General features: G+C 45.1%; 1 long non-coding RNA gene across 1 annotated transcript in view; it reads left to right on the plus strand.

The window, feature by feature from the left end:
• Positions 1–285: 285 nt before the first annotated feature.
• Positions 286–13,253, plus strand: part of LOC130256071 (uncharacterized) — a 200,036-nt gene continuing 187,068 nt past the window's right edge. The window contains exons 1-2 of the long non-coding RNA XR_008841053.1: positions 286–349; positions 970–1,148. This is a non-coding gene — a long non-coding RNA (uncharacterized LOC130256071). The remainder of the gene's footprint in view (positions 350–969; positions 1,149–13,253) is intronic.

A 13,253-nucleotide genomic window follows, 5' to 3' on the forward strand; every position in this document is an offset into this window, starting at 1 on the left:
TGGAAAGGAGGAAAAAATTATTAAAAGAGATTAGGCCTTCTCTCCTAGTTTTTTTGATAAAAGCATTTCTAAAACATTTTTAGAGAACAATCATTGTTTCTTCTTGAAGTACATGGTGGAATGAGCCTTTCACTTTTTAAAAGAATCCTTGGCAAAATAGTTTAACTGAAGGATTTTAAATTGCCATCATCTTGAATGCTCAGAATTCCTTCTGTTATCTTCTGAGAACTCTGACATCTATAAATATATATATATATATATTTTTTTTTTTTTAAGGCATAGCAGTTGAGAGCTGCTGCTGAAGAGACATTCCTTTATTTTCTGATGATCCTCCAAAGCCGCCTGTGCTGTAAGTCAACGATGGAATAATTGTAGTCTGGATAAAGCTTTTAGTGCTGAGCATGAAAAAATAAGCAATAGGAATGGGGCTAATTTGTCTCTCCTCTTGGAGAAGGAAGACTCTTGTGGCCCAGTTGCCATAGTGTCAGCCAGAACTGATTTGCAAATGAAGGGTCTGAAACTCTAGATGAGCGTATGGCTGCTCCAAGAGTTCATCCCATAATTTTCTCTGTGCTTTTGTCTGTTTTACTGCTCAGGGCTATGGCTAGGTGCCAGCAATATGACAGCAAGGGGTGAAAACTGCCAGCAAATCCATTTTGGGCTTAGCTATGAGTCTCCCAGGTGAAAAGTGTTAGCTAACTGAGTCTGACTGAAGTGTCAGGCTCCTTCTCCAGAAGGTGACTCTACCTGGGATGTCATTGAGGAAGGGAAGGATCTGCCCTGGATTTTTCTGCCCATTTGCAGTGGGATGTTGCCTTCAGCTTTTGAGCCTCCATTACCAGAGCAATCCATGCTCCATGTTTTTCTTTAGAAAGACATTCTTGACAGATGGAGTTGGATGGTTGGGGTGTGGAGGGAGAGGAACATTTTGGCCATCTGTGATGAGTCTCTGTTTTGCCTTCTGCCAAGGTGCCCTGATGTGCCAGCAGCAGGGATTGGTGGTCCATCAGGACAGCAGTGCCTGGCTATAAACCTCTCATGGATTGTGAGGTAAGGAGAAGCTTTGTTTCCCAGGAAGAAGCTCCACCAGCTATGCAGCCACTTGATCCTTGTGACCTTGTGTGTCACCATCTGCCATGGGCTCACAGGTGAGAACTGTTTGCTTTTCTTGGAGAGATGAGTTTAAAGGTGAAGCTGATTGTTGTCATAAGTTTATTGCTATTGGTTTGTTGTACCCCTTTGGGGCTTATTGCAGTGTTATCCTATTCATACCTATTCACAATTCTCCTTTGGTGTTTCAAAAATTCCTTCTGGCTAAGTTCTCTGTGGTGCTGCTTAGGGCAACTCTGTCCCTTTCTAATGAGCAGCAATCCTCTAGGTTTGAGGACTGAGATGTGACATGGATGGCAGTTACTTTGATTTATATTGTCAAAGGGAAGGTTAAAAAGCTGTTTTGATGTATTTTGTAAACAATATTCCAATTCCCTGATGGGAATGTGTTTTTTTTTTTTTTTTTTTTTTTCTGAAAAGATATGTTCTTTTGTTTTGCTACATTGTGCAGACCTTTAACGAAAAGTCTTTGGAAGCCTTCTGAAGAGAAGGGGCTGGATGTATTTGTGTTGTCAGCTGTCCCATGTAGTAGTGCAGGCTGGTGTGATGGGAGAAGGTCACTGCAGAATCTCAGGTTTCACAATGAACAAACCAGCTGAGCCACACCTGTGAGTCTGTGATTTGCTTGCAGAGATCCAGAGTAGCAGAAGGAACATTTCATAGGATGTGAGCCTGCTTTTGAAGATTCATTTTTTCAGTTTTTCTTATCCAGACATGCTGTTTTAGGACAAGTGTTTAGCTGCATGTGTTCTTTGTGGGGTGGTGAGTGAGCAGTGAAGGGGATCAGGTGTAGCTGGGAGTGCAACCAAATACCAGTCCAATAAACCAGGTCTTTTGGTTCTGTGAAACCATGCTAAAATTATTTCTTTTCCTCTTGGGAAAGGATGTTTGCAAAATGTGGGATTTCTGGGAATTCTCCCTTCTTCATGGGTTAAACCACAAGTAGAGCAGCAGCTGTGCTCATCTAATGTGCTGTCCATGCAGCTCCACCCTTCACAGGGTGTTCCCTGCATGTGAAACCAAGTCCTGGACTGAGCAGTGTCTAATGGCACTATAAAAAAAATCAGTTTTAGACTGAAGCTGCTAAAGTTGGGGAATACATCTGCGCCTCCTGTTAGCTTCATATCCTCACTCTGTTGTTCATCAGACTCTCTGGACAAGACATTGGGCATTTTTTTTTTTTTTAATAAGAAGTGAAGATGCATCAGTGGGACTGAAGCAAGCCTGGAAGAAATTTGGGAATGATATGGTTTCTGTGTTTTCTAAATTTTTGTAGGGTTTTTTTTTTTTGTTTTGTTTTTTTTTCCCCTTGGTGACTGGCCTCCTTTAATAACTGAGGGTCAAGACAAGTCTGCTCAACTTTATATTGAGATGGTTTGGGGTATCATTTAACCCTGCATAATTTATATTCTATATATAAAATAGGTATTTATAGTTAACAAGTTTCATATTAATACAGAGACAGTAATCCTAACAAATCCCTTTTCTTTCAATTACTAAGCAAAATACAGGCTAAAATCCTTACTGATTCGGGGGAAAAAAAATCCTGCAGATATTTCTTGGCTTTATGTCCTGGTGTTTGTTACCAGTCATTGGCACAATCAAAGAGCTTCATTACAACAGCTGAAACCAGAGTCTCTAAAATGTGCAGTGGTATGTTTGACCTGGTGTTAATTGTACTTGTCAGTGGTCTTTAAGTGGCAGAGTGAGGGCAGATGTGTTATAGATAGCTTTCCTGAGCCAAGATTCAGTAGCAGAACAGGATGTGGTTTTCATAAAGGGAATTCCTGCATCTGACAAATCAACTTCAGGTCCTGGAAACCAGCACCCACAAAAATGGACAGTCCTGGGGTTTGCTTGGATGCTGGAAGGCAGCAGCAGATCAGGTATTGTGGGGCTGGGGGAGGAGGGGGTGTGAGCACCAACCTGGTGCATTTAGCTTGGAAGCAGGAGTGCTGAGAGGATGCCTTGTCCTTAGGCAGGATGTCTTCTGCTGGGAATGGGGTCAGCTGCCTCACAATCTCCTGACCGTGTGAGCTCCAGATTGCAACCTGGAAATGTGCAGCTTAAACAGCAAGGCTTCTTGTTTCTGATATTTTTCCCAAAATGTAAGAAAATTCTGCTGTGATGAAGGAAAATGAGGCTTTTATGAGCCGTGGATCCAAGGTAATCATGGCTGCAACCTCCACTGTCGTGTTTTTTTTCCAAAATGCATTCACATTTCCCTGGTCTCCTAATGATTATCTGGGCAGCAGTGTGCACGAGATGCATCTGGTTCTGAGCTCCTTGTGGGGTTTAGCTGGTCATATTTCCATGATTGTGGGACAGTTGAATAGTTTTTGCTTCCCTTGTCTTGATGAACATAAACTAGACTTTATTCTTTTTCTCCTTTTTTTTTTTTTTTTTTTTTTGTGCCCCCAGCCTACCCAATTGACAGCAGCTTTATTTTTTAAGCTCAGTTGAGTCTGATCAAGGGGTATAAAAAGTGGGAGATGGGCTTTGATCTTTTTACAGGGATGGAGAAATCAACAATCACCATTATCTTTGGAGTTAGGTCTTGAGGTTAAGAGAATAAAGGTCAATATTCTCATCTCAGAAAGATGAAATTAATATTACTTTGTCAGTATGTGGACTGCTATTGCCAGGAGGAAATACAATTATTAATCTCCTTTGGGGGTGTGTGAATAAAAACAGCACCTGATTACAACATCTATATTCAAATTAGAATTCAAGCACGCTCCTATTTTGAGTAGTGTGGAGCAAACTGCACAGAGAAATCTGGAAGTTACTGGGCTCAATGCACAGGTAACTGAGTTAAATTCTGTTCTAGGTGTTACCTTGGAGGTTCTTGCCTGCCCCTCCACATCTCTGAAATACAACACACAAGCCAGAGCACTTTGCAGTAACATTGGGGCAGGTTCCTGTAGTGGCTGATCTATTAATCTGCACGTGTAGCAACCCAAAACCAGAGATCAAGGGAATTACAGGGACCCATTCAGGGCTGTTCCTGCCTGGAAAAAGTGAATTTGGTCTTGTAGGGACTCATACCAGTTCATGTATGAGTGTCTCTGGAGCACTGGGGGGGTTGAAGCCAAGCTGGCTGCAGGGAGGGGCACAGCTTGCTTGAGCTGCCTGGGTTTCCTTTTAGATTCCTTGTCTAAGGTTTTGTCTTCATTCTGGAGTCTCTTCACATATTTTGTAAGTCAATAATAAAGCTTGTAAGAAAAGGTGTATTGGGAGAAGGAATATGCTGTACAAACCTGGATCTTGTATTTTTTCTGTGGTCCCATGGCTCCTGCTGGCCAACAGATAGGACTCTGTAGCTGCTCCAGTGTCACAGAATGAGCTGTGCCTTTCATTTGGCTTGTCTTGGGTTTCAGGGGAGTAGATGTTGATCCTGTGTTTGCTCTGCACCCCATGCATAGCTTGAAGTTCTCCTAGATGCCTTGTGACCACAAGTTTTTCCTGAAAAATGGAATAGGACACCTTTTTGGCAGCCTGTAAACCATGGAAATTTTGCTGAGATTTTTCTGTGAAAGAGGAACAATACAATCTCAACATAGAAGTTAATTATAGCAATGGAAATTTTTCTTAAAGACTTTCTGATGTGAGGCTGGTATTGCTTTTCAGCAGGATAGAACGCTCAGAAATGCCACTTCTAATGAAAAATGCTTTAGTGGCAAATACTTTCCACAGTGTAATGGTTATTCTTGGGTTTGTCTGAAGCATATTGAACCTCTGTATTTCTTTGTGGAGTTGTGTAACATGGTTTGGCTCTGCCTCTTCACTCTTGCTCAAGTGCAGTGCTGGTCTAGGTAAGGTGGGTGCCAGAGAAGTCATGGGAACTGAACATGCTAATGTGTGCTCAGGCTGTTTTATACTGAGCTGCTGTATGGAGTTAGACAATTCTGAACCTTGGAATAAGGGATATTTGCTTCTGCTACCTTGGCCCCTCTGAAATCATATCCCTTATTTTCATCTCTGTCTTAAACTCCATCTAGATTGAGCTACTCCTGATATACCTGGGTTTAAATAGGTGATAATTCTGCTAAGACTTGATCCTGTAGGCTGATTGCCAGGGGAAGATTGCCAAGCAACAGGTCTTGTCTTTCACAGATACAAACCTAAAGCAGTGTTCTGGCAACAGAGCACTTTTGTTTTTTCTCTCTGTAATGATGATGTTATTGAGGAGAGGGCAGAAATCTTCATACAGCTGAGGTATCCCATCTGTTCCTATCCTGTTCTATCTCTGAAGAGTCCAAACAGTACTTCATTTTGTGTGAAACTTGCTGATTTCCCTCTCTTCTCTGGAAATCTCTGTAGCTATGGATAAGGAAGGCTTATGCTGGCTTGGGGGGTGTGAAGCAAGTGGCCAGCCTGGGACAAGGTATCAGGTTGCCACTGGCACTAATAAAAGGACTGATAATCTTGTCATGTTTTTGAATACTCAGGCAACTTCTGTCCTTAATAGAGAGGGGAAGGGAGTGAAGAAGGGGCTGGCCATAAGTAAGTTCACCTGTAAAATAAAAGAACTCAAGGGTTTTGAGGTCACTATGATGCTCTCTTTGGGATCTCACAGTATTGTGGGAATTTAGAGGCTGTGGCCAGAGCTGGCACAACTCTAGCACTGTGCTGTGCCTGGCAGGCACCTGCCCTTGCTACCCCAGAGGGAGGGAGGTGGTGGGATTCTGCCATTTGGTGCCATGACTGTAAGTGTCAATGGGGTCAAAGGGGGGTAGATACAGTGATGAAGAAGTTCAGCAGTGGCTGTTGATCATTCAAAACTTTACTGCATAGGAAGTTGTTCAGAAAGTGACTCTGGACTCAGATGGACCTTTGCTCTTTAGTGTTGTGGTGCCTAGTCTGGGTCCTGCTACAGCACTGAGGCAGCCCCTTTTTGGCAGCTGAGACCTCATCAAAGGGTGGGTTTTGGTTCACAGCCAAGTCTCTCATCTGCATCTCCTGGAGGACCACTAGATGTGCTCTAGGTGTGTCTAGGATCACTGTAATGGCCAGGGTGTTGAGAGACATCCTCTTCCTTCTGAGCATCTTCATGGCTGGACATGAATGTGAGAGACCTGGGCTTTCAATGGCCTGTGGCTTCTATTTCCAACACTACTGTTCATGTTGACTAGTCTGACGTTTAGCCCTAGAACCAGAGCCCAGCACTTCTCAGACCACAGCACCAAATCTGAGCCCTGTTTGCTTTTCTCTTCTGGGCCCTGTGAGTCTGGTGTGGTCTGAGGGAACCCTTTGCTTCTGGAGGGTGTGGATGGACAGTCCAGGCTTCAGTCCCTCCTGGCTCTGTCACCAAGTGTCTCTGCAGAGTCTGGGGTGCCTCTCTCTCTGCTGAACTTTGGTGGGGAAAAAGAGTTTATCCATGCCTGAAGAATTGTGTCAAGCTCCTGCTGCAGGAACAAATTAAGGGTGAATCCACCAGTTGGAGGCCTGTTGTGGCAGAGGCTTCTGTTTACTGCCTGAGAAGTTATAGGCTCAGCAACATGAGTTATGGAGCCTTCTCTAGCACCCATAAATCTTGCAGGAGAATCAGAGTCCTCAACCATGTACCCACCCAGGCTAATACCATTCCTTGCAGCTGGAATTAATCATGGCATTAGGCAAACAACGGGGGTTCATTAGGACCAAAGGTGACTTTAATTTAATTGAAATATAACTTGGCAAGTAAGGAGGAGATCCAGTTCACAACACCTAATGGGAGGTCTGGGTTATATATGGAAAAGTTAATGGCCGTAAAAATATCCAAACAACATATTTGTGCACGTGTTCCAGTAAAAGTCTGAGCCAACTACTTTTTAATGGTTTGGGTTTTCAGATGTATATATTCATGTTCTTAAAATAAGAATAAGACTATATGAGTGTGCACAGCATAGAAATATGAGGTGAGGGCATGAGGGAGAGGAGCCTCATGGTCAGGACAGCATTGGTGAAAGCCACCTTCCTCCCTGTGCTGGAGGAGGCTGCTGAACATCTTCAGTCCCCAGAGGCTTTGTCTGTGCCATGGATGTTACAGCCTGGCTCTTGGAGGCTGGGGAATACAGGTTCTCACCTGGTTTTTGTGGTGCTTTGGGTAAAGGCACCATACAAGCATCCCCAAAAATGGATGTTTGGAGTTTTTGGCAGTTTCGTGTATTTAGATTTCATACAACTACATGAGCCCAAGAAAGAAATGAAAACCCGTTAAATAATGATATTAGCCTTCCCTTGTGAATGACCACCCACATCCCCCAAAATAATCATATTTAAATACCTGTAAAATCAGCCTGTAAATCAGCATGACAACACGGGTCTTTTAACCTTCCCTCCCTCCTGTAAAACAGGTCCTCCCATTTCTGCATACACACAGCCTCATAAATTGACTCCTCCATAAAATATTATTTATATTTTATTAGGTAAATATATGACACTATGCACACATCGGTGGGCTGTGACTTCATAGGACCAGCCTGCAGATTTTCTACTATGTAGCTTTATACCAATTTTATACCCCAGGCTGTTTTTCATAGAGAAGGGGCCATCTATATTTTCATGGGCATGAAGTCTGTATATCCAGCAATGAATGTGAATCTCTCCTTTGGAACAGACCGCTGGAAATAAAACTATATGCCCACAGGTTTTTATTATTTTTTTAATTCCCCTTCTCACTGGTATTTTTCCTTCCCCTCAATTGCTCATGAAAGAGCTCATCTGATGCACCATGATGGAATATTTTCTTGTAGTTGATTTCTCAAGAGCTGGCCAGTGCTGGCAGTGTGATGACAGCATTGTGGAAGCTTGTGAGGTGCTTGGGTTGAGAACCACAGAACATTAAGGTTGGAAAAGACCCTTCAAGGTCACAGAGTCCAACCTTTACCATAACACTGCCAGGCTCACCACTCAGCCATGCCCCTAAGCACCACCTGAACATCTTTGTGTTTTTTGAACACTTCCAGGAACAATGATTCCACCACTTTCCTGGGCAGCCTGTCTTTATGCTTGACCACCTTTCAAGTGAAGAAGTTTTTCCCAGTGGGTTAGGAGTGACTAGTGAAAGAGTATTTAGGAATGGAAAGAAAAAAAAAGGTGGAGTGGGGGGAAAACAGAAGCAAGATAGAGGACAGAGGAATAAAAGGGTCATGCAGGAGATTTTAGCTCGGTGTTGTTGCTTTGGGCAGGTCACTTGGGATGCTCCTATGCTGGAAGGGACTGCAGTGAGGCGCTTGGAGAGTGCACAGGCAGGCGCCGGGTAGGAAAAGAATCCATCTCTTGATGGCTAGGCTGAGATTGCCATGTGGTTCTGCTTAGATGGTGCCTCTTGGGGTTTACTCTGTCTTGCCTGTGTGCCTGTTTCTCATTTCAGCAGTTTCTCTGATGGTTTTATCTCCACGTCCTTTGGGTTTTGGACTACTGGGGGAAAGACAGCATTTTCACCAGCTGACTTGAGCCTTCAGCAGGGCTCACCTTGTAGTCAAGCTGGCTTTAAGAATTTCCTTTTTGGTAAAGCAGCTCTCTCAGAAGTTTTCTAAAACCCCACACTTTGTAAGCAGGAAAAGAAAACTGAGATAAAGTGACAAATGAAAAACTCACTGCAGACAGGAGATGGTGAACTTCCAAGCCCCAAGGGGAAGAGAGGGAGTGAATGTTCACAGTGAACCCCTTTCATTCTTGCCACAGCAGATGAGAGATAGGCAGTCACTTCTACTCTTATCTCTGGTTTTAGCACGGAAATGTGTCTGCCAGACACCTCCTCCCTGTGCTGGAGCTGTCTCCAAAGGGATCTCCCCAAAAGGGGGAGCTTTTAGCCCACCATATGGTGTGTCCCCCACTGGCTGCCTGTTTCCCTGGGCTGGAGACCCTGCTGGACAAAAAGTGTGTTCTGCACCTGGAGGTTACCCCCAAAACTTGCCCATTCTCTCTGGCATGGGGGAAATGAGGTGTCAAAGCAGCCACATTTCACCTTGAAAGCCATGGCTTGGGTTCCTTCTTATCAGACCTCTGCCACCCCTTAAGACCTGGAAAATTTTCCCCCAGAGGAGGTTACTTTTCTTCTGTTCCTGCAGGGAAACAGCAGCACGGGGAGGTGAACTGACTTTAGGTGTCTGTAGGGTCCCACATGACAGCTCTTCCCACGCCTCCTCCTCCTGACATCTGTTAACATCCCTGTCTGTATGGTGCCTCAAAAGGCCAAAATGCCAAAAGAAGTGTGTTTATTTTTAACTGCGGATGGCATATTTGACCTTCCCCAGCACTTTTTGGCACCTTTGTCTTGACTACCTTCACATGTGTGACCCAGCATCTGTGAAGCAACCTTACAGGACTTGACTTGAGCTGTCAATCAGTGTGTGGGAGCCTGGTTCTGTCACCTTTCCTGGCCTGGAGCTGCCCATGCCAGCCCTGCCCTCTGTCCCTGTGCCAGCTGGTGCCTGGCACAGCCCCCTCTGCAGCACACTGGCTCCATGCAGCCTCTGTGCTTGGTGCATGGCAGAGGGGGAAAGCAGAACAACCTGTGCAAAACCTCTGTAGTGGGGGTGTGCTGTGGGTTCAGTGCTGTGGTGGCCTGGTGGTGGCTTGGTGTCCTTCAGCTTGGCCAAGAGGCCAGGGAGAGTCAAAGTGAGCCAGCTGGTTGTTCTTAGAAATTGCCTTGGAGGAAATCTAGGTTTCAGCCCTGGTGTGCTCCCCCAGAACTCCTTTGTGCTGTCACTGGAAGTGTGGTTCTCCCCACAGGCATTGCTCTGACTCCCTGCAGCCTCCAGGGTTAAATCCTGGTTTTTCCTGAGCCACTGGGCAGACAAGGCTGTGAGAGGCACCACAGCCCAGGCAGGGATGGAGTGAGGAGTGGATTGAATGAGATGCTGAGATCCCAAATGTACCCTGGCTCCTCCAGTCTTCACCCTCAGCTTTCTCACAAGGATGGATGTGACTATTGTTGCAGGCTTGTTTCTGTGCAGGTCTGGGGGCACTGAAGGGTGCTGGGCTCAAGCCCAAGCTCTTGCTCACATTCTGGGGGCTGAACATTTCTGTCCTCACCCCTTTCTCACTCCCCAGCCTGGACTGGCTACTCACTGAGCAAAGCCAGCAGTGAGGCTGAAAACCAAGGAGTTGATGTGGCTCAATTTGCTTTCCTGGGCTTCTGTGCAAAGCAGCATTTGTCAGAAGGTAAATGAGGTAAACTGGTTCCTAATTAGTCTGCACAAAGGGTCTAATGCTATAAATGTGGAGTGAGCACTATAAATCCAGCTTGGAGCTGGCTGCACAGTAATTTCCCTGTATAGACAAGCCTCAAGTCACAATTCATTATGGCTCTGCTTCATAGACCCTACGATGTTGTGCTTCCCCTTTGCTGAGGGCAGATTGTCAAGCTGTGACCCTGCCTTAGTTAATTAACCTTCAAATGGGATTTATTTTCCCTTAGTTACTTGTGCGTGCACACATTTGGTAATAATGACTGTCTGCTTTCCTTGCACTCGCTAAAAGGGGAGTCATTTGTTACAGTTTTTTACCAGGGGTAAAAAAATAAAATAAAAAAAAAATAAAAATCCAGGCCTCAACTTTCATGGAAAATTGATAGCTTTATGCCAGAAAGAGACAGTTCCATCACAGCCACTTCTTCAGCTGTCTGCAAATATTTGAAACCCTGAGATATTTAATGTTTTTCAGATGGCGATAAATCTGCAATAGTGTGGGCTCGCTCGAGCTTAGTGAGAGATGAAGTGAGATAGGAGAAAATGCATGAGCCAGCACGGGAGAGGTATTGCTGCTCACACTTCTGCTGATGTCAGGACAGGTTTTCAGGACCTTCCAACATACCAGCTGGCTTCTCTTCACCAGGGAAAAATATACACAAATGTGAGCTTCCAGTTCATTTCCCATCCAGTTGTGAGCTAAATGTTTGCTTTTCTTTGTCTTCTCCCCCCCTCCCCTTTTATTATTTTTGCAATCTGACATTAAAAATATGAACCTACAGCTGGGGAAGAAGAAATGTTACTGGCTGAAACGGAAAGCTTTTTTTTTTTTTTTTCATCTGTCAAGCCTGAGATATTGCTCAGGGTTTGTTTGTTTAACCTTTTGTTTGCTGTTCAGAACCTTGGTGGCAAGTTGCAGAATGTGATTTGTTTGCAGATGTGTTGGTGTCTAACATTGGGGTTTTTTTTAAGGAGGAAAAAATAGTCACATCATCTCCATGTGCTTTGCTGGAAGCATTGCCTCTGCCTGGGGTAAGCTTGAATATCTTTCCCTGTTCCTCTCACACACCTGATGTGCCTGGGGGTTGGTCTGTAGGGAGCTGCATGGTCCAGGAGAAGGCTCTGGGATTGGCAGAGATCTTGAGGGCAGGAATGAAGTCTTATCTGTGGCACATCCATCAGGAATGAGTGCTGAGAAGGAACAGGAGAAGATTCTGTCTGGCTTTTGAAATGCTGGGGCTTTGTGTGTCTCAAGCATAGCAGAGTGGTGTCAAGCTGGGGAAATATGGTGAGGTGCAGATGCTTTACTGAGCAAATTGTCATAATCCCCCAGAAATATGGATGACAAGCTGCAGCAGAGCCTGGTAGCACTGGAACAGGAGGCCACCTGAATATTTTCTTATTTATTTTCCTTTAAAAGTATGGAGTAAAGCAGTTATTGCAGAAAATGCTGCTTAATTTGTTGGGAGAAATCAAAGAGCAGTGTAGTTCTCCAGATACCAGCACCTTTCACAGCAAGTGAAGGAGTTGTGGGTGATGCCAGTGGGATTGTGTGTTCTGAGCAGCCTGGAGTGGCAGAGGGACTGGCAGAGTTTGGGTTTCTTGCTTTCAGCCTGCCATGGCTAAATGCAGCTGCGATTCACTGATGGGTTTTGTCCAAGTGTCTGTTCGTGAAGTTTTAAAGAGACAGAAACACCTCAGCAATTTGATTTTGGCAAACAGCTGGGAGCCAAGTGTGGAACAACAACAAAAAAAATCCCTGTAAAAATCAGGGAAAATGCCTGCAAATTTCCACACATTTCACAGAGGCGGTGTGGTCTCGGAGGCAGCAGGGTGGTCTGGATGTTTTAGCACTGGTGTAGAAAACAGGCGCTCCTGTGCTCAAATGCCAGCTCCACCACTGCCGGGCCATTTCACCTTGGCAAAGGCACTTGACCTTTCCAAGTCTTGGTTCCTCTCTTCTTCCCTTTCCCCATTTTTTTTTTTCACTTCAAACATGAGAATTAGTGGCCCCAAATCTGGGTGGTGGCCAGCGTGGGGCTGGCACAGCCAGGGAAGGTGGGGAGAAGGTGGCTGAGTTCCCAGGTTCCAAGGGGGGCCAGGGGCTGGGGATGTTCCAGGAATGAAGAGCATTTTGACCTCGATGGAGCCCCTGACCCTGCAGCACAAGCTGTTAATGCTTTGCTGCCTCCTGCCTCCCTGCTCTGCTCAAGGATCCCAGGGAAGGGAAGAGGTTTTTCCAGCACCCGGGCAGCCTGGGTTTGGCAAAGCCCCTGCAGTCTCCACACCCTGCTTTTACATATTCATGCCTATCCAAAATGTTCCCTTCTGGGCTGGACTTTCCCAGGCTTCACCTCTGCTCTGTGAGCTCATGAATCATGGGGAAGGAAACTCTTTTGAAAAGGGTGAAATTTTTTTGGGCAGAGCTGCAGCAGCTAAAATGGCACAATGCTGTCTGCAAAGGTGGGGTGGAAGGGGAACAGTTGTGGGGAGGTGCAGGGGCTGGTTGGGCTATGAATTTGGGCAAGGGAGATGAGAAAGCAGCCCAGGCATCCTGCCTGTCCTCTTTCCTATGCAGTTGCCTCCTCTGCCTGTCTTCTTACTGACAATCCCAATTTCTTTGCTGTTGAATGAATGGAAAAGCTCCAATAGGAATTGATTCAGGCCCTAAATTTTGAGCTCTCTGAGGACATCCAGAGCCTACTGCCAAGTTCAGCACAGCTTTGTAAAATGTGCATTTCAGTTACTTTTTCTTTTTTTCTCTTCTGGCGTTTCAAGAACAGGATTAGGAATTTAGGTGAGATAACCTAGGAGAAACAAGAATAGTTGGTAGCTCAGGTGTGCCAAAATTGAGGATAAGTTGAATACTTTTTTTCTCCTGCTTATTGTCCTGCTGGTGCTTATGGCACAAAATCTGCAGCTAAGAAGGACCTGCTGTGCTGAGGATTTTATTCCCTTTCTGCC

The sequence above is a fragment of the Oenanthe melanoleuca genome, chromosome 8 (genome assembly GCF_029582105.1).
Source record: "Oenanthe melanoleuca isolate GR-GAL-2019-014 chromosome 8, OMel1.0, whole genome shotgun sequence".
In the NCBI taxonomy this organism is placed as follows: Eukaryota; Metazoa; Chordata; class Aves; order Passeriformes; family Muscicapidae; genus Oenanthe; species Oenanthe melanoleuca.